Consider the following 22,290-nt stretch of genomic DNA (forward strand, 5'->3'; position numbering starts at 1 on the left):
CCGACGTCAGGAGGCGGCTCCAGCCCTGCCGGGCCCGGCCGGGGGAGGCGGCGGTGCCGCGGCCGGGCCCGCGCCCGGTTCGTCGGCGTTCGCGGGGCACCTGAGCGGCAGGTGCCGGCSGGCTTTGGGCCGAGTGTCGTCGCTGCAGGGACACAAGCATGGCATGGTTTGGGTTGGAAGGGGCCTTAGAGGTCATTTAGTTCTACCCTGCCACCTTGGGAAGGGATGCCAGCCACCGCACCAGGTTGCTCAAAGCCGCATCCAGCCTGGCCTTGAACGCCTCCAGGARTGGGRCAGCCACAGCTCCTCTGGGCAGCCTGTGCCAGTGCCATGCCCTGATTCAACAGCCCTCAGTTCAGACTCTCAGAGAGGCTCAGTGAATGTGAGCAGAGCCTCTGACCCCTCTCGGACACCTCTCTGACCAGGGTCTAGGGAAGAGAGACAGGCGAGAAGTCTGTCAGGGGATAGACTGGAAAGGCGAAGTTTTTCCTTCGCCTAAAAGGGAAGGCCTAACAGGCGAGATTGGTGCCATGGGACTGAAGGTGCTGGCTCCGCTAGACACTGGAGCCAGCYCCAATATCAGCCCAGGTGAGCCCTCACACCAGCCTCGGCTTCCACCCAAGTGATCTCCAACACCAGCTTCTTGTCCCACTCAAGTCCCAACACCAGCCTCTTATCCAGCCAAAAACCCAGCACAACCTCTCCAGCCACCCAAGTGAGCCTCAGCACCAGTCTCCAACTCTCYATCCACCAKGCTTCAGGGARCAGGTTGGCATCCATTGCCAYGTACACTYCTCATCCTCTTGCAGGGCAGTACCTAAATGCAATTGGCAAGACAGAGTTAATCTCTAGCATTGAATAAGAGCCTGAAATGGGTGCTGTGAAAGGACATGTTATTTTATGGGTTCTTTTCAGTTGTAGGTAACTAGAAAAATCTGAAGAGCAGTAAGTGCAGAGAGAGATGAGCATTTTTTCTCYCATTGTGAGGAACATCGGGTATCATGGAAAAGCTTTTTCAAGAGAGCCCCAGCTCCTGCAGATGTCAGTGGAGCTGCAAACAGCAGCAGCTTCACACTGGCTCTCTGGTTCCAGCTGGCACAGGCTGCTAAGGGAAGGCTACAGGAAGACATCAACTTCATAGTGACATTTCCCCAGGTCCATGTTCCAGATGGAAAGACAGCTTTGCATTTGTAGAAAGTGCATTTTGGTTTGAGAATCGTTTCTCAGTCACCTRCAAGAACTTTTCTTGGTGTCTTCAGTGGGGTCCTTTAGAATTTTGGCTCAGGATGTAATCTCAAAAAAGGTCTGATTGCATGGAAACCACAGGTCTGGCACACCACTGACTGGGGGTGGTCCTACCAGCTGCCTTATCCATGGGCTTACTCATGGTTTGTACTTTTGCTGCAAGGCTGAGGAGCCAGGGAGGGCAAAATGAGTGCAGCAGAACTGGAGGAGGGAAGAGAAAACAGCATTTCTTCCTTTTCCTCCWCTTTCTGAAGAGTAGTAGGACTTGGTTGTTATTTAATTAATAGCATTATTGCCTTCTTTAGTCAACATTTGACTTCTTCCTTGGCAAATACATCAGCCCCAGGGTGATTTCAGGGTATCATTATCTTCAAAGTCTTGGAAGCTGGCTGAGCTTCAGCATCTGTGTTTTATTGGAGTGCTCTTGGTCTCTCCTTGGAGCAGAGCACCACACCCTTGCAGCATGCCATGTCCCTCAGACACCATGCAGGGGGATGGAGGGAGCAGCTGCACTTCCAGGGCACTTTGAAGGCTTTTGCATTGAGCACTGCYGTGAAATAATAGAAATCCTTTATAAATAAAAGTGGACTTCTACCCTATTTGCCAGCTCATCCTGTCATTGATGTTTTATTATTGATTTAACTGACCTATAGTTTAAGTTTTTATAAATATTATTCACTTCCTTGTAAAGTGCATCTGTTTACTGGAGAGGCTGCTCTATGAACCAATCTGTAGAGCATCTCTATACTGCTCTAAGGAAGTAGGATAATTTACTTCTTTATACAAGCCTGCCATCTAGGCAAATCTTTGTTATAAGTTACTATAAAACAGTTTGTGTTTGCTTTAGTCTCTCTTTAAGCCCAGTTTTGTCATTCATTTATCTGTGTGTATTTATTTGAGCAGTCAGACTGTACTTCAGCATTTATAGGGAAGAAAAATAGTCCCTGTTTTCACCGCATGTCTTCTGACCTGATTGAAGATGCAGTTTTGGGCCAATACCCAGGACCTGGCTGAATGCTGCATTGCAGCCTCTTTATTTTTTCCAGTGATCTAAAAGGACTRAAAATGATAATAAGTGAAGTATTTCCTTCTGCTCTCTCCTCACCCCGCACCCCTCCAAAAAGAGTGTATGGGCAGCATATCGTGCTGCTACACTGTAATCTTTAAATCCCAATCAGAGCATGTGTCCATGGGCAAGACAAGCTGTTGTGCTGCTGTACTTCGGGTTTTACTTTTTTTATACTTCTGAAACAAGCCCTTTTGGCAGGCAGTGTAACCCTTGGGMTGTTCAGCCCCCTAGGCTAACCAAACATACAACTGTCTTTGAAAGTACAGTACTATAAAAGTGGCCTAAAACCGCCTCTTCCTGTCGGGAGGAGAAAAGGCCAGGGAAAGACCTCAAAAGTTGGGTGTAGCAGCAGCACAATGTGGCTCGTGCTAAATTTGGGACACGTGTTTTTCATGCAAATCTCTCAATATTCATCTACAGCATTGTCTCCTTGAGCTRCAGGGGACATGCTCACAGCTGTGAGCACAACCAGCACAACCCAGGTGGCAGGAGGTTCACTGCTTTGTACATTGTGCAGATGCAGAGTAATGAGTAGTCCCTGCCCAGCACACTCATATTCCCAGTAAGCAAGGAAATTGAGGGCAAGGTAAAATGTCCAGKCAGAAGAATAACAGGTCACAGGGTAATTTGTGCCCTGAACTGTTGAGTCAGATCACCTGCTTTGCTGAAATACTTTCTGTGTGACACCCCAAATCCCCAGCTATCATGACTTGGAGCAGAATCACTTGAGGTCTCTGCTTCAAAACAAAGATCCCACCATCCCAAAGGAGCTGAACTAAATCAAGCTCTTGCTGGCAGGCTCTGATGTGAACGAAATTTTTGACAGAGTTCCCAAACAAGAGCTGCATCTTGCTGCAGAGGAGGCTTCTGTCCCAGACTGATCATAGCCTGATCCAGATGTCCTGTGTGACTTGCCCTGTGAAGGGCAGTTTTCCCTGTCCATGAGGTAAAGCAAAGATATAATTCTGGTTAKTTCTTAGATATTGACATGGTGGGTAGCTTATAAATAGAAGTGTGCAGGACTGGTCAGTGAATGTGGCCCAATTAACTCTTTGCAGGCTGGCTGAAATCCAGCATGCACAGCTGCATGCACACACATGGGCACGTGTGCAGCTCATGAATTCCTGACTATTTTGCATCCAAGGGCTGTAGAAGTAGTTGTCAGGCACTGTTTCCCGAGATTATTTAATTTGTTCGTTGTTAACTCACTCTGAGATGCATCAGCAGAGGTTCACAAGTAGGTCACGCAGGGTTTCTTAACCACTTCTCCATTCGAGTGGATTCTGTTCCTCAGTGATTACTTTCTCTCCCAGAAAGCCAAAATTGGACCCATGCCAGTTCTTTGGGCCCTGCTGCAGGGAGATGTCTGCCCGCAGCATTCTCACTTTGGGTCAGGATTTCTGCCTGGATTTTTAATGGGACCAGGAAAAATCTGTGGACTTTCACAAGAGAATGCAGCAGGTCTGGRCCTGTGTATTTCACACAGATAATGATGCTGTTGGCTGCCAACAGAAAGRGCAGGATTAAGCCCTTTCCTATGAAGCCTGCGACCAAAGCTTTTCGTCACTCGTTCTGGGTATCAGCATGAGCTGTATCAGCATAAAATCCAAATAATTACCCTTCCAAATATACACCTTTTAAATACCACTTTGAAAATATTTCCCTTGATTTTGTGTCTTTTTTGTTTGTTCATTTCTTGTTGATTGATGATTTTAAAATTACTAAAAATAATTTATATTATTTTTAAATGGGTGTTTATCTTAATTTTACTTAGCTTGGTGTAGCAACCTTACTGAACTGAGTTTGGACTAGCAAAAACAATCTGCCCTCCCCTCTGTCTAAGCAGCAATCCTTCAATCTGCCCAGTACCTCAGTTGTGCTGGTTGCCAACATTCCTGTCTCCTGTACAGCCAGGAACAGGCCCCAACCCTGCCCAGTCAACTGGAAAACAATAAGACCATTCATGTGCATGGTTATTCCCTGGCATCAATGTTTGAGATACAGTCTGACTGGGACAGGCTTCTGTCGTTTGGATGGTTCTACAAGATGGCTTTTTACAGTACTCATGTTTTTAACCAGTTTATTAACCAGCTATAGGGATAGATTCTTAGCTGGAGCGTGGTAGCATTGATCAAAACAGCTTTAGTTTGGCATCTTTGTTTTATACCAGCTGGAGAATTTTTCTTGGTTTTGTTTTATTTTTACCCACAGCACAGTCCTATGTAGCAACATGAAATTTAATTTCTACTGCTATTGAATTTACTAAAATAAAACTCTATTTGTGTTAACACTTTTTTTCAGAATGTGCAATATGGCCTTCTGCAGTCACCCTCTTTTATTCCCCAGCTAGCCTGCAAAAAACATTTTATTTTTACTATGGAGAGGTATTTGTACAACTATTTTTAATTTATGACCCTCATAACTTGTGGCAGGGGAGCAGGAAGAATTATCAGTGCAATAAAAGAATGGAGCTGGTTTAGTGTGAACATWGTCAGAATGTCTCATCTAGGATCTGTGTGGTATAAAACTTCGCTGAAAGAATTAAAACATACGCTTAAGTGATCTCATTTTGGGGGGGCTTAATTAGTAAAAGCTCRGCAATGATGATGTCGTGCTGTCTGATGAGATTAGGTCAGATTATACATAGTTGTATGGTGTGGTATCTTAAATGGGAATCACCTTATGGCAAGTCRGAGCCATTTCAATATCACATTTAAAGAAATAGCTTCTCAGGGAAAGTTGATTGGTTTCATAAGAGAAGCAGCAGGGTTTTGAGGCCTCCTGTGTGGGAGAATGGGAACAACAGGCAGCTTGAGATCGTCTCTATTTCAGTTTTTTTTCCCTCTTATTCCTTCAATTAATTTTCATGTATGTGTGTATTTCTTACGAGAAAGGTTGCAAGCCTACTTAAACAGAAAAATGATTTCACATGGCCTGGAGAACCCAACACAACACACACGGCCAGAGGCTGTACTTTGCCCTCCCGACCATGAACAAATTCTTTCTCTTCTTCCTCTGTGGTTGTTATTATAATGCTAAAGCAGGAATATTTGGTTGAATGCCAGAAATGCAGGATTTCCTTAAGCAGTTTTGCTGCAGTAACTGCCTCTTTTTCTTTTCCTTCTTYTTCCCTTGTACTCCACTCATGCATTTGCAAACTTTCAACCCCAGCCCAAGGTTTAATTTGGAAGTACATTCATTGCAGAGGGTGTTCCATGCAGGTGATCCTCTGCTATCCTTTCCCAAGGGTCTGCTTAGTCAGAAGACTCTTCAGAGAACTTCTCTCATTGGATCAATTTTGTGCATTTTTAGGAAAATCCTCTTCATATTTAGTTCACTGGGGCCGTTTCATTAAAATTAATGAGGATTATAAAAATCCTAGTTCAAAATGAAACATCAGTTTGCACTAAAGAAAACCAAGATTGTCATTCAACAGGATCTCACTGATTAATGAACTATACCAGGTTGCTTCTTGCCTAAGAGACTCATTAAGGCAAGACTTAGASACTCTGCAATGGGAGAATGAGCGCTTGTAGAAAAGAAGTCATTCCTGTATGTTTTGAGCAAATCCATGCATTTTACTGGAAATCCAAGACAAGTAAACTTTATTTGCCAATGTTATAAAGAAAGCAAATAAAAAAGAATATTTTAGGTTATGGTATAGCTGCATCTCTAAAGCAATCATTATTACCCCTGTAGACAGACATTGCCTCTGTTTGCTCTGCTGACTGACACTAGATCATGCCACTCTGGTTTAATGAAAATGTCAGTTCTGCTTGAAACTATCTTCTTGGTTTCTTGCATTATCATTTTTGCCTGCAAGATGAAAAGCTTTGATGAAATATTTAGTAGGTACACGTTAAAAAAAAAAACCTATATAGTTCCCTTTGAATTGGAGAATATGTCTTCAGTAACATCCAGTGTAATRGCAAAGGCCTTACAGGAAGAGAAGATTCATAATTTGCTGCCCTGCAGGGAATAATTTATTRAATCACTTGGAGATTCACATATTTTCTGCCCTGTGAAGTTAAACTCATACTCCACTGTGTTGATCTTTAGTGATGCCCTTTCTTCACTTAAGAGTGGTGGAAAAATGCTATGAATGTGGAAGAAAAGGTCAGCAGTGTCAGGAGGAGCCAGCCCGCTTTGATGGGGTCAACTGTAGGGGCAGCTTTAGTAATTTATAGCATACAAGCCATCAGTTGGAGATTTATATGCTTGTCAGGCATTTTATGAGAGCTCATCAGAGAAATATTTATTTCTTTGGGGAAAACAGTTGTATTACCAGCACCATTGGAGAATAAAAGCCACAGGCAGGAGACCAACAGAGCAGTATTTTTGAGATGTAGTAGTGGCTTCATTACATGCTGATTCTTAAAAGCTTTAGGATACTTCAGAATAATCTTCTTTACTCGGCAGGTGCATGAACTGCCATGTGTTCCACATTCATTAAATCATCTTAAAACCCTGTGAAATGTGCACATTTTCTGACTGCACATACATGGCTCGGGGCTGTCCTTCTCACCACAGAGTTTCTAAGTAGAAATTCCATTCATTTCAGGTAAACAGAGCAATCATGCCTGAAACAAGCTCTCAGGTAAGCCAGGCACAGATCTCTGTATCATTGCAACACTCCTGGCAAGACTCAAGTTCCAGGGTATTTCTATGCTGGTGAAATTAATTCCCAAAAATGAGTTGTGGGAGGGTGAGATAGTTGATTGAGGAAGGCTAAGTGACATCTTAAGAAAAAAAACAGAGGTACCACAGCCTTGATTATCTGCCAAGCATGAAGCAACTGTTCACTTCCTACACACACAGGCTACTTTGTTTAAATTGTCCAGAAGAGACTCAATGCCTCTCATCTCTACTGAGTTTCACCATCTTGCACAATTTTTTTGAGATTAATGAAATTCTGGGCCCTTTCAATACCCATACCTATGGGATGGATGCATATGGGGAGATAATGGCACCATACAACTGTCTTTGTTAATRATCCCTTTCATTGTATGGGCGTGAATTGCATTTTCTGCAGGAAAACTTAGCAGAAACAACTGAGCTGATCACATCTGGCCACTACAGGCAGAGGGACCATGTTTTAGCTCTCTGGCCAGATCTAACATCAGAGGGCACAGGAACTCTCAGAGGAGGTCCAGTCACCAGCTTTGACTGATGCCTCTCCTTTCCCTGGGGCAGCACAGATTTGTGCAGGTTTTTCMTTTTTTCAAAGACTCATGCTCCTCCCTGGCAGCAGTTGCAGAGAGAAAAGGAGGTGGATAATACCAGTGTCTCTAGGAAATAACAGAGACTGCCACACCAGTCAATGCTGGTCACACCTGGCCACAGGCTGGGTACTTAGGGATGAGAACAGATTATACTGCTAAATCTCACTAAAGGATTTTAGTCATCTTTTTTTTTTTTTTTACCTGGGGCATACAGAATAGGTTCTGTATCACATCAGTGGGCACAACACAGCACAGTCCCAGCTCAGTCATGCCTACCCTCATCCTGCCTTTGCCACTAGCTGCTACAGGTCAAATTTCTTCTCTTGGGATCCTGAAGAAACATCCTAGAGCTTTCCGCCCACTCACCATGAGTTAACTTTGAATACAGAAACATTCATTAGCACTATATTTTGTATTAATTTCTCATTCATTCCTGAGGGTTATTTTCCCCACTCTACCAGAGACATTTCTCAGTACCTGGGCCTGCATAYGCATCAGCTCAAACACATGGGGGAGAGCAGAGGAGCCAGCACAGCAGAGRGATGCCATGAAGAGATTCACCAAGTGGTGTGGTTGAGACTGGATGGTCAGGAAAATTCAAGTGGAAAAGAAAATGCAAGGAGAGCAAGAAAAATCCTGAGGACGGTACATGTGGATCTTGTATGAGACTGAGAGGCTGCAACAACAGGTGGGACATGAGAATTGTCCCACCTTACAGCTTTGCCTCTGGTCTTTGTTTCCCTAGTAGGCTGCAACCATTTTGAATCAGAAACTGTCTTAAATCCATTTTTTGTGCTATGCATTGAGCTTCTCAACAGCCCTCTGCTATCAATAATCATTCAACAGAAGCTGGTGTATACCTGGCAAGGCTATAAATCAGATCCCTTTAAGACCCAAGGTAAACCAGAGATTATGTCTTACAGGAATTTAAGTAAGAAGACAATAAAGTGAGGAGGGGARAGAATTGGTGGTAATAGTTAAGGTTGATGACACGGCCTATAATTTCTTTCTTTGTTGGACTGGTAATAGCTGAGAAGAAAAATGATCACATTTATAATAAGTCATCTTATTAGCACAAGGAGAAGATGAAAAGGAAATCCTCCAGTGTGTAGTTSGACTGGTCCTGTGATCTGTTGTTGAGCCATAAGCTGATTGCTGGGGACACGTCTGGACAAGGAGAGGAGCTGAGGTTAACACACTCTGTGGAGAACTCGCCRTGCCCTCTCACAGTGAGCTCAGCAAACCCTATGCAAATGCCTTTTGCAAGTCTTTCAAGGGAGGAAAATCAACAATACAATACTGTACTGGTAGCACAAAAGGATTTTCGAAACTTCCAGTTAATACTTGAAAGCATTTTGAACTCTGCCTAGAGGGTTGGCCAATTATTTGCCAGGTTACTTTGTTCCACCCTGCAGGATAAAAGATCACGCAGAGGTATGGGTTAGATTTCCTCGCCCCTACAGATCTGCCTTTGCAAACAGAAGTGGGCTTGACAGCTTTCAAAGAGACGGCATTTCCTGCTTTAAATAAAAAAAAAACAACCCTCCTAACCAACCAACCAACCAACCAACCAACCAACCAACCAAAAGAAAAACCAAACCCAAATACCCAAACCCAAACCAACCCCCTCCCCAAACAACTATCCTTTAAAACATTTTATATTTCCTTACAGAAAAGGGAGATGGAGCTGGACAACCAGAGGGACTGTGTCAATCGTAGTGCCTGCTGAGCTCTTTGCCCAGTGAATAGCAGGAGAGGTTTTGTGCTGGTGGGAAGTGCTCTCAGCAGCAGGAAGCTGGAGCCCAGGAGTGCCCAGGAAGAGAGAAGTTTACCTGATGTAACATAACCCACATGAAGGCATTTCAGTCCCTTCAGAGCCCTAGTCACAGATTAGGTCACAGACTGTAGATGTGAACAGTGAAGATGTCACTGGCCATGGGGCACTTCTTACAGTGCACTTTTGTAGCTCTGTGCCATTTCCGTGCTGTGCTATCACAGTTCAGCAATTTTCTTCCCTCTCTGAGCTACAGCTGGGTAATTTTTTAACATTAGAAATGCTTAAAAAGGATGGCACATAGCTTTTAAAAACATTATGTGAAAGATGCCTGCTGTTGGAAAATAAATTTAGGAATGCCATTGGCTGAAGAAAAGTACTGTGTTGCCTTTCAGACTAATTTAAAACTTGAATTGTAGCCATTTTTAGCTTTAACAAAATCGATAAGGCCGATTGGTATGCTGTGTCAGTCATTGTTCCTTTTAATCTTTGAAGTAATTTTGGCAGCCAGTAGCATCTGGGAGGTTGAGCTCACCCCTGAAGATCCTCTAGGATTTCTGTGGGATTTTCATATTGCTGCAGTCTTGAACAATCAAGGCCTAAATCGGTCACAAGTGCATTAAATAGAACAGGGCAATAAGCTGGCATTTGGCTCTAGTTTACATTTARGATGATGCTCACTTCAAAAACACTTGAATCACGAGGTGGAAATGGTAAAATKGTTGATGATGATGTGAAAAGGACTGAGGTGTTCAATAAATATTTTTGTTCTAAATTTGGAAACAAGAAGAATTGTGCACAAATGTCATGAGGACAATGCACTTTCCATCCCATTAGTAACCAAGGAGGCTATTAAACAGCATTATTAGAGATAAACATTATTACCTTAACAGGTCCAGTCAACTSTCATCTTCACAACTGAAATGAATTGGCTGAAGGGACCTTTGACCCACTCCCATTTAGTCTTGGAGGACTGCAAATGTTTCAAAGGACAGGTGGAATGTTGCATTTTGGGTAAAACATTTAAAAAAATCACTAGGGCAATGTAGGCAATTCTCAGTCATCCGGCCAGCCATTCTGTGCAAAGTAATTAAATATTAGTATAGAAGTCAGCAATAAAGAATGTCAAGTGGAAATAATAGAGGTCAACACGATTTACAKTGAAAAAGTCTTGTGAAAGAACCCTGATTTTCTCTTTTCCCTAAATTATTGGCCTGGTTGATAACAGCTACGAGACAGATATAAGATAGTTGCCTTTTGTAGACTGCTTTATTGTTTGCAATACTCTCATAAATTATCACAGTAAGTAAAAGCATTAAGGTAGGTGAAWTAAGAACTGACAAACTGGCAAGTCTTGAGTGAAATACCGACCTCAGTAAAGACTTGGTGAGAAACAGAGCGTAACCAGGTCTGGATACTGCAGCCAACATCACCCTGCTGCTTCTTCTAAGGTGTGTAGTTTGTACAAAACTGAGTCCTGTTGAAAAAATTGGAATATCTTGGTTTGTAGCGGTGCCAGCTGAAGCTGGTTTTGTACCACTGCATTCTCTGCTGCTGGCTGTGAAAAAATATCATTGTATATCTGGGCTGCAAAAATATCACTGTATAGCTGGGCTAAAAAAATATCATTGTATAGCTGGGCTGCAGCTGGTCCCACTGGGTTGAGAAATCCAGCAGGACAGGAGATCAGCTCTGGGGTCTCTCTCTGGGCTGTGCAGGAGGGACAAGATCTGGTCGGACAGTGTAGCAAGTTGATCTGAACTGTTCTACTTTTGTGCCCATGCAGAGCCCCCAGATGCCTCTCCAGCCCTCTGGGCTCAGGAAATCCCCTGCTGGGTGGATTTGGACCATGTCCTCTCACGCATTGCTCCTGGAAACCTCCCAGCCCCCTGTGCCACCATCCAGCTTCATGGACCCGCTGGACTGCAAGAGGCTCAGCGCTTGGGATTCTGGTTTTCAGTCACCACAGCAGTCGTGCTGGGAATATTTAGCACAGCTGAGTGTTTCATCGTGCTCTGTCTGCTTTTCTTAGGCAGCATAAAATTTAAAAGCTGAGAAGTAAAYCTGAAGATGCTGACATCCTTACACAGCATTATTTCACATCCCTGAGAACTTATGCTCCAAATTCCTCTTCTGGGAAGGGAGAAGGGCAGGAAAATCTTTGAAGACCCTCATCTWGTAGGAACAGATCCCGCAAAATCTCTGTATGTTTGCAGAGGTTGTGACCACGTCCATTTATTCAGCTCTGTGTAATTGCTGCTCTTGCCTTTTTGTAATTATTTTACTATCCATGAAGAATTACAAAGCCATTAACCTGGAAGAGAAAAAGACAAAAGCCTGGGCATGTGAGAAAGACTTTGAACACCAAATTCATTCACCAGTAGAAACAAAAGCGCGTGTTCAGAAAGTTAATTAATAAAAAGTCTGTCTCAAGGCAACTTCTGCTTACTACTAATGGATATCATGAAAATTCATAAACTCACTGCTCCCAATGGCAGGATTTGCTGACTGGAGACTGCTGTGTGGGACCATATCCCTCTGTTCCTTTGCAATGGGAAGTTGGGGGATGACCACCTTCATGTGAAGGGATAAATTCCTGATGACTTCAGCRAAGAAAGCTTTCACATGCTGTGTCCTCATCTGTCAGGGTCATACATCGTCCTGTGCTCAGGGAAAGGTTTAAACTGCAGCCTTTGCTATTTGAAGAGAAACTGAAAGTTCTTGACCCAGAATTAACACTGCCAACTGCATTTCAAGCAGCACACCAGCTTTTGCTTTGCTCTTGATGTGAAGCAGGAAGGTCCAGACTACAAAAGCCTGGGCACCTGTTCCTGCTGAGGGCAGCCATGCACAGGCAGAGTGTGTGTTCTGAGACCCAAGAGCTCACAGGTGCTCTGGGAATTGATGGCTTTCCTGTTAATGGCTGTATCCTGTGCCTCCCTGGCCACAGTCAAAGTGAATCCTGGAGGAAAATGCAAAAATACCTGCTTGCCCTGAGTATGGCCTGGCTGCCAGGGCCTTCCTGASGACTGTGTGGTTACCCCACTGCTAAACAGCCTTTTTTGAATCTGCCAAGCCTCTCCTTAAAATCACGATCATTTTTATAATTTGCAATGTAAATTGCACCAAAGAAATACAAGGTTTATTGGGCCATGTCCTGCCTTCCTTTCCCAGGGCACAGCAGGTTCCCCAATACTGGTAGAGGCAAAGGGGATTTAGGACATCTGCACTGGAAGGGCTCAGTGCATTTGGAAACTGTGATAGATCAGCTTGCACAGAGTTTTTTGTTCAGGCCTCAATGCAATTATTGTGATTTCTTGGCACAGAGCTTTAGTGATTCACCTGAGTTGAGTCATACACAAGKCAATGTGGCTCCGGAGGGTTTCCCACCACAACTGGGGTGCTCAGCAAGCCCATGAGCTGAATACAAAGGATCCTGCAACTGCTAAACCTTCTGGGGAAGGGGGACACTTAAAAGAGGTTAGCAGTTGGCTGCACTGACCGGAACCATAGACTTTATAAATCAAGATTATTAAGAGGGTTTTTATTGACCAAATGACACATCATTTGGCCCCACCTGTGTCTATTCATGCTATCTGTTTGTTGCAATGCTGCTGTTGTCCATACCATCCCTCTGAAGCCACTGCCAGCATCAACTGAATGTTGCTGGTGGGATTGCAGTAGGTTACTCAGAGGACACAGGAGCAAGGCAGGGCAGGAAGTGAGCAATCAGCCAGCAAGTCCATGGGCAAATATCCACACACACATTCCCAATGCACAAAACCACCCCAGCTGCAGAAGGGAAGGCATCAGTCAAAAAAAACTCATCAGYCTGCAATTCAGCACCTTGAATAGGCAAAATCCAGAGTGGCCGTGGTGACTAACGTTTCTGCTTTCATTTTTCAAGATCTGTGTTGCTTGAACCTGTTAAACTTGTGTTTAGCTCTATGATCTGATTGAATCACAAATCAGCAAAAGAAGTAAGCTCAAAATTTTGGGGTATGCCCAGCAGGCCTCTTTAAGGTGTTAGAGTAGAATAGGATAGTTCCAGTTGGAAGGGATCTGCARTGACATCTAGTCCAGCATCAATATTTACCTACAAAAAGCTGTGCATGTTCTCCCCAAAGCTACCTACTTTGTCTAGTGGTTATGCCCAGTACCTCACACAGAGGAGCAGAGTGAACAGAATATCCCAGGTGGAGTCTCACCAACCTCTGTACTATGKCCTTATCCTGCCTTCTATCTGCTGGAAATCCATGCCCACCCCTGACAACATAGGAGTGGACACACCACCGTCAAGGCCCTGGCAGCTGGTGGATCTCAGTCCTCCTGCTGTCCATGGAGGCACTGCTGAGGTTTCCTTCCCAGTCCTTCCCACATCCTGAGYACCTGTTTTATGGCAGAAACTCTGTTGTTACTCCATGAGCTCATGCTCATAGCAACTGAATTTCCTCCCCTTCTCCTACAYTTTCCATCTGTGCCTTGCTGGGACACACCATCTCCTCTGTACTGGCAATGATTTCCCAATCTCCTTCTTGTGGAACATCTCCAGCAGCTTCCCCCAAGGTTATGCTACCCATATTGGCCTGGCCAGGTCCTTACCTCACCACAACATTTCTACCACTTCCCATCTAAGTGCCTAATTTCCCAAACGGCACTTTATCAATTGCTCTGAGAGACAAGGCAAGTAGTCCATGGATGCAGTAGATCTTATCTGGAAGATCAGTTCTCTTATCAAAGGAAGCTAACAGGTTTTGCTGGCATGGTGGGCTTTGGGTCAGCTCTGTTGGATGTTATCTCATTTTCTGTTTGCTCCCATGTTGGATAAGTACTTATCCCTTCAAAGCTYCTTTCAAAGCCTTTCATCCCACTGAGGTGAGATTACTCCAACCTGTGGCTGTCCTGATTTCACCCTTTCTGTCTTCTTCCAAATTTGTGCACAGATGGAGTGTGTTACTTGTCCTAATATGTGAGCTTCTCCAGGTCAGAGCCTGTGTGCTGCCCTCCTTCCTGCAGAGGGTTTCAGCAGTATTTCACTGCAGACTTTTAGCAGACAACAGCAGCAACCAAAAAAAACCCCAACCACTCCAATAACAGGATGGTTCCAGTACTTACAGTACTTAAAGGACTRGAGGAAAGATGGGGAGGGACTCTTTATCAGGGAGTGTAAAAATACAAGAAGTAGTGTTTTTAAACTGAAGGAAGGTAGATTTAGATTAGATATCTGGAAGAAATTYTTTACTGTGAAGGTGGCGAGGCACTGGCMCAGGTTGCCCAGGAAAGTTGTGAATGGAAGTGTTCAAAGCCAGACTGGATGGGSCTTTGAGCAACCTGGTCTGGTGAAGGTGTCTCTGCCCATGGCAAGAGGTTTGGAASTAGATGGTCTTTAATGTTCCTTCCAACCCAAAMMAATCCATTRTTCCATGATTCCGAGGTGCAGWGAGGCAGGGAGGGAAAGCACAGCATCGTTTCTCCTCTTCAGACTTGAAAGATAATGCATTGTCATTGGCCATGTGTCCACTCACCATAATAATGATRCAGCTCCCCATCATCCTTTAGATGCACACTCAGGACAGGAGGTTTATCCCTTCCTGAGGCAGTGAAATTAAACTTTTTTTTTTTTCATTTTTACAGAACCAAAAAGGCTCAGCATACTAGATTTGTGTCACTGAATTCCATAATAGCATAAATACATATAATAACCATGCAATGACTGTTTTAAAACCTTTAGTCTCACCATTTAATGTTTATGGCATCTTCTCTCTGCTGGAGATACATCCCCTTACACCCTAGGAGTGGACACACCACCTTCAAGGCCWTGGCAGCTGGTGGATCTCAGTGGAGGCACATTTTTTTTACAGTGCAGCAAAAATCAAAATGTGGTTTTGGTTGCTCAGTGCAAAAAAATTGCTTACTGTACCAAAAATATAAAGTACGTGTTCACAGAAAAAGAAAAAAACCCACAGCCTCAAAGGTGGTTTCACTTACCTTTTTTAGCAAAATACATTTATATTCAAAACACGCCCCTTAAAGACACTACTGTAACCTATAAGTGCATAATATGCATTTTAAATTATTTTATTTTGCTTGTCTATAGCAAAACTTCCATTTTTTATATACCTGGCCACATCAATACATTTCACATTATGATTAGTGGATGAGGATTAGTAAATGAGAGCTCCCCAAGCACCTCCCAGGCTCAGCCCATGGGGGTTTTGGTGCTGTCAGCTCCTGCTGGAACCAGCCTTGAGTGGGAACAAGCACTCACTGCCTGTGTTTGCATTCCCCGTGTTGTCCTGCCTTTTACCACSAGCTTGGCGCTGCATTTTTGCTCCTTTGCTCTGACAATGCAGCGTTTTTGTGAGGCGAGGTGTAGATATTACCTTCCATCCACACTAGAGGATGCTCTTGGGTCAGCAGTGAGAGACAAACCGCTCCTCTCTCCCTTCTCAATCCGCGCCGCTGCAAGGCTCACAAAGTATTTCAAGGCTTAGCCAAGGCTTAGGCGGTGTTTCMAGGCTTAAAAAGATAAGAAGAAAATGTTCACACGGGCAAAAGTGTAATGCAAGTGACAAAGTAGTGACAAAAACTACTTACTCTGCTTTTGCAATGCTATTACTGCTCAATATACATTTAAAATCAGCATGGAAGCAGGCAGTGACTTAGATAAGGTAAATAGTTGTTTTCTGGGTTTTTTTTTTTTAATCATCTATTTGTTTTACATTATGTGGGATGTAAGGGAAGGCTCCAGGGTGACCCTCCAGTATCTAAAGGAGCATACAGGGGAGTTGGAGAGGAGCTTTTCCCATGGGCAAGGAGTGACTGGATAAGAGGGAATGGCTTTAGGCTGAAAGAGGGCAGCTATAGATTAGTTATTAGAAAGAAAATCTTGGCTATGAGAGCAGTGAGGCACTGGAACAGATTGCCCAGAGAAGCTGTGGATGCCCCATTCCTGGAAGTGCTCAAGGCCAGGCTGGATGGGGCTTTGAGCAACCTGGTCTGGTGGGAGATGTCCCTCCCCATGGCAGCACAGTTGGAATTAAATGATCTTTARGGTCCCTTCCATCCCCAACTATTCTGTGATTCTATGATTTTGACAGCAAATTAGGGGCAAATTAAAGGACACTTCTAAATCCTCATGTCCTTTTATCATAGACAACAAGGAAGGAGATGAGGAAATTTGGGTTTGTTATGCATTTCTCTGTGCAGATGCACCCACCCCATCACAGCACCCATCTCCCAACAGACAGGAGCTCCCAAAGCTGAATGAATATTCTGAATTTCAGCCCCCTCCGACTGGAACAAGGGAACTTCTGCAGAGTTTTGTGTTTGTGCCAAAAGCTTGTTTGCAATGGCAGTAGTCTCTTGCTCTGCCATGGTTTTATTTTTCTGTTTTGACAGACTTCTTCTAAAACCCCTCTTTTCTGCAAACTGCCTCATTTTGCAGGATGAAACCCATTGTGACACATGGGAACAAATCCAGTCTAACAAAACACCTGGATGCAAATTGAGACTGTCCAGTGAGATTCAAACTAACAATAGATTTTAAACGAAGGGCTTGCTATTTGAGGGGGAGTTGGAAAACCCAGGGGGAAGCTTCCTTGTTTTTAAAAATGGTCCTAGCATTCTCAAAACAAAAGTGAAAGAAAAACTTACTGCAAAAGAACACATTAATTTCAATATGATGTGACTACAGGAGGCCACATCCATCATAACCACACCAAAACTCCAGCTCAGGGGACTCTTCAGGGGGACAGCACCTGCAAGAATGCAGCCAGGAGAAACCTTTCCCAGGAAAAAGGCTTGCTCCAGCCTTCAGCCTTGCCAGTCTGTCCAGCAGAGCTTATTTCACACACAAAACTTCCTGTGCTTTGCTCCTGTCTGAAGGGAAAGCRCATTTTGACCTCTCCCACAGCACAAAATCACCCATCAGCTGGAGTGATGAAGAAAGCCACTAATGCCTTTGCTGCCCACACAGAAAATCATCAAGCCCAGTCCATCATAGTGCTGGTATGGCCCCAAGGAGGAAGGTAACAAACTGTGCCACTGCTGGAACTCCTCTGGTGGGGAAGTTTATGCTGCTGGGTGAGCTGGCAGTAGGAAAACCAACTATAAAAGCAGGTTGACAGAGTAACCAGTAGTCACGATGCTTACTTGGGACTGCAGGTTGGAATCCAAGACTTTGCTGCAGTCCAGAGAGCATCTTAATCACTCAAACTGAAGCTAAGACTCCTGCTCTGAACTTCAGACCCCTCATTCAGACTTGAACCATTTTGCTTGGAAAATCTGCTTTCCATATAAATCCCCAGACACCCTTTCCTGCCCCCAAAGATATGTGAAATGTTTGGCCTAAGCAGCTCCATGTGGCAACAAATCCCAAAGGCTAATTGTGTGGAAAAGCATTTCCTTTCATCAGATTTAAATTTTCTGCCTTTTAGCATCGACTGCACCCTTTTCCTTGCATCATGGGAAAGCAATGTTTAATGCACRGAGCTGGAAAGAGCCCAAGACCACCGAGTCGCTGCATGAAGACCAGCGGTCTGCCAGCAGCTTTAAACAACTGTTGATCATCACCACCACCACCAAATTCCAAACASATTACCCAAAAAGGCCAAGGCCAAGCCCCTATTTCTAGGCTAGAAAWACAGATTCTTCCAACTGTTGTTATGGTGAGGAATTCAGCTCGTTTGCAGATGACAGKCAGAGCGGAGCTGTCAGTCACTGGCCGGGGGAGAACACCCAGGGCTTGGGAAGTTGTACCTTTCCCCTCTGTTTTGCCTGGGTAGTTGCTAACATTGCAAGCAGCTTTTCAGAAGAAAATGCCAAATCAATCCTCTATTATTTAGAAACAAAGTGGTTATTCTGACTTGCCYCAGCAGCATCTCTARGGASGAAGATGCTGGTGTGAGAATAAGTRGTATGAGGAGCTGCTGAGRGAGCTGGGGGTGTTTAGCCTGGACAAAAAGAGGCTCAGGGGAGRYCTTATCACTCTCTACAACTTTCTGAAAGGACCCAGGTGAGGGTCAGCCTTTTTTCCCAGGCAGCTGGTGACAGCATGAGAGGAATTGGCCTCAAGCTGGGGGTGGTTCAGGTTGGACATCAGGAAGAAACTTTTCACTGAAAGGGTGGTGAATTGGAATGGTGAAGTCACCATCCCTGAAATGACTGGATGTGGCACTCAGTGCCATGGTTTAGTTGACAAGGTGATGTTGGGTCAAAGGCTGGACTTGATCATGGAGGTCTTTTCCAGCCTTGATGATTCTGTGGCTCTGGGATGTCTTCACRACCTTAAGAGGTTTCCTCCTTCATCCCCAACTTCTCTTTGTCCTCCCAAGCATCTGCAGGGCTCCTGGAAATTTTCCTATCTTTGGATGAGGGTTTTTGTACCTGGGCTCTGCAGAGCTCAGGCAGAGGCACTGACTTTGCCCCTGCTGGGAGAGYGACACAGGGTTTGGCTGGACCATGCAAGGCAGAGGATTCCCTTGTATCTCCCTCCCAGCCCAGCCACTACYAACAGGGATGAAATAACCAGCTGAAAATCCTAATGGAAATGCAATTAAAAATGAAGCATTACCACCCAAATCCTTTGCTGTAACAATGTATAGGGTAAGCTTACAGCAGAGTTGGCAGCTCCCAGCTATCTCCCATTCATGTCATAAACTCCACTTTTCCAAAACAGCTGTTCCTGTAACCTGCATCCTCAAAAAAATCAGCGCTGCTTTGCTCCTTTCCTGAGAAGATGTGATGYGCAGGGAGCAAATCCTCACCAGAGAAAGCTCTGGGGTAAATCCCCTTTTATTGTAGATGTAAACAGAAGGGCTGGAAAGAAGTCAGCTCAGAAAGTACTTGGCTACYACACGTGAAAAAGTGTTGTTTTGGGAAGTAATCTGAAGGGCAGCAGCCTTCCCAGGGCTCAAATCTGCTTCCATTTAAGTCAATAAACATGAACTTCAGCTAAACTACGTAGCAGRGATTTMTYTACAGATCMCTCTTGCAAAATATTTGGGTGAAASAAAGTACAATTATGATTTTTGTAGRTTTGTGGCCAGGAAAATGTAACCAGGTTATTATAATGGAAATAGTGCCACTTGTATCACCATGGGGCCAATGTCAAAGTTGGGGTTGAGGCAGAGCTACAAATATGCAGTTTGGGGGGAAAGTTAGAAAATACACATTTGGCTTTACAATATCGCCAAACACAGAAATAAGTGAATTTGAAAAGTCAGAGTTCTGAGGTGTTTTGGGTTTTTTTAATGTCTGAGGGGTTTTTTGGTGTTCATGTTTGCAAATGGCTGAATTACAGTTTTGAATAYTATCTCCTTAATAACTGGTCTCATTTCCTCAAACAAAATTCATCTAGGATAAAAATAAAATATATCTACTTCATCCATCTTCATAGTTATCTGTGCTTTAGAACAGCTTCCATGTTGAGTTCAGCATGACCATCCCTTCTCTGCACATCCTACACACAGTCAGATGGGCCGTTTTRCATGTTCATAACCCCAGCAGTTAAAATTTTGCTTAAAACCAATTTGTCTGAAGAKCCCTGGAACAGCCACAATTGTTGCYTGCTGTACACAGACCTCAGAGCAAGGTCTGCTTGCGTTAAGGCAATATTGATGAGTTAATGAAAGGTGSAAGTGGAGAGAAACATCAAGCACTTGACAATAATGCAAAGACAATTTTACACTGAAATAGAAATTTCAATATAAAATTGAAAAATAGCTGCTCTATTCTAAAGAAGCAGAGAAAGAAGTGGAAGCAGCAGCAAAAGTSCAGACAAATGTTAAKGCAGCCTCTACRTGCAGGGGAGGAGATAGGGGAAGARAGTGAGCTACAGGTTCTGTTTGTTGTCAGCTAAAACCAGCAGAAGACACACAGATAATTTTCCCACTTGAGTTTATTTCCCTTTCTTTATGCTTACGATGCACGTACTGATTAACACGAATTTAAATAAATCCTGAACTCTTGCATAAATTCAAGTCCTGAAGATAATTTGGAGGAAAACAAAAAAAACCAGATAAGTGTATGAAACCCAAATATTTATACAATTGGTTCTTCAGGAGGGTGGAAGTGATTTTGTTGTGTTTCTCTCTCGCCAAGAGCCAGATGGATATTATTTTGTACCTCAAAGGGTAAAAACTCAGCTTGACACAGCTTGAGGTGGGGGGAKAACCCACATTCGGGCAACTTTTATCTCTGAGGTACCTTCRAAATAATTTCCTTCTGTTTTTTCTGTTGCCTTCCCACTGYTTTTTYCCAACTGTCTTCCACAAAGGGGCCTGGGCTTATGGAATTCCCCATGTGGGGATGCAGGGGCTCACCTGAGCTTGCTAAAAACCTGCTGTCCCTTCTGTGCTCGACTGGGACAGTGGCTTTTTCCATTTGTTGCACATTTTTGCACGCTCACATTGGGGGAAATTGCACAACAGGCTCGGTTTGATTTTTTTTAAAGGCATTGAGAGGTAACATGGAAAACAACACGTCAAGAATCCTCTGTGACCCAGGTTTCCTCTCCCACATCCCACGCTGCAAATGTTTCATGTCCTCGATTTGGTTTCTGGGTCGCTCTGGCGCTTCTCCCAGCCCCAGCCACGAGGAGCTCAGCACAAGGAGCAGACCCTGCTCCATCCCCCCACCCTGTTCAGGCACCCCCAGCCCCACATGCTTTGGCTGGGAAGTGTTTTCCAGGTGGGTGTGCAGGGCCAGGCACCAAGGGCATCCTGCTGCTGGGAACAGCAGAGCTCTCCTTCATCTCGCAAGACCCAAGATTTCACCCAAATATCTTTTGCTGTTCCCCATTCTAGTGAGAGAGGGATGTCTGTGGGAGATGGCAGAACTGCAGAAATGACTCCAGCAATAGTGGCTCTACCACAGCCAAGAGACAAACGCTTTCTGCTCTTTACCCCTCRAACTCTGGATAATATTTACAGTACTGACTTCAATGCATTAGTGAAGACATTCTCTCACATCCACTGCTTGCCAAAAAGAAGTAAATTTAACTCAGTGATTCAATTCAAAGCGGTTTGAGTCATCTGCATCCCTGGCTATGGCTGTCCAGACAMCACATCCAGCCACACATGCATTAATAAAGACTTAAAAATAGACCATCAATTCCTCTAGACCTGAAGTAACACGTCTGATCCCAGCAAAGCAAGAGACCCAGCAGGGACAACCCCAGCGAGGGGCTGCAATGCAAGTGGTTTTCATAATGCACCTCCAAGTGGTGGTGGCTGGGTCCTCCTGCTCTCCTGGAGCTGGGGAGGGGACACTGGAGATGCTGTGGCAGTGCCAGCGCTCCTGCCTCGCCTGGGCTTAGGTGCTGACAAACAGAGGATCAATTATTCATCAACTAAAAGGCAGACTTCTATTACAACAGATGTTTCTCCGAATGTTTGACACTGCCCATTAACTCACCCTTTAATTTTAATTGCTTAACTAATGGCTCTGTTCAAGGTTAAATGAGCTTAAATCTTTATTCTTCTCTTGTGCTGCTTAATATAAAGGTACCATTGGACTGACAGGGAAAAGGGAGGGAGAAGGCACCAACATCTTTAACCAGACACAACCAAGTGGCCAGTTAATMCTGCACAAGCCTGCCCAGGGACAGGCACAACACTTGGACATGGTTTTCTTTGAAGCAGAGAAGCAATGGAAGGATCCCTCAGGCTGAAGGTGTCTATGGGGTTGCAAAGCCAGGCTGAACCTTGGACCAGAGTCAGGAAGGAGGCAGCGTGGGGTGAGCATCCTTCCTGRAGCCAACAGAGAGAGGAAGCGCCTGCTCAGGGAGGTGAGAAGTGTTTGAACAAGCTGTTTAGGACCCTCCAAACCAGGAACTCAGCTTAGGTGAGTCTTTTAGATTTGCAAATCATGGAAGTGATGGTCTGGCATGGCCAGGTTCCWATGCTTCCTCCTTTAAATATTCATAGCCCATCTGAAGAGTGGAATTTGCTGGCCATCAGGGCAGGAGCTCCAAGGAA

Source organism: Malurus melanocephalus, unplaced genomic scaffold (assembly GCF_030028575.1).
Source record: "Malurus melanocephalus ecotype Western Australia unplaced genomic scaffold, MMel_1.1 scaffold_738, whole genome shotgun sequence".
Taxonomy (NCBI): Eukaryota; Metazoa; Chordata; class Aves; order Passeriformes; family Maluridae; genus Malurus; species Malurus melanocephalus.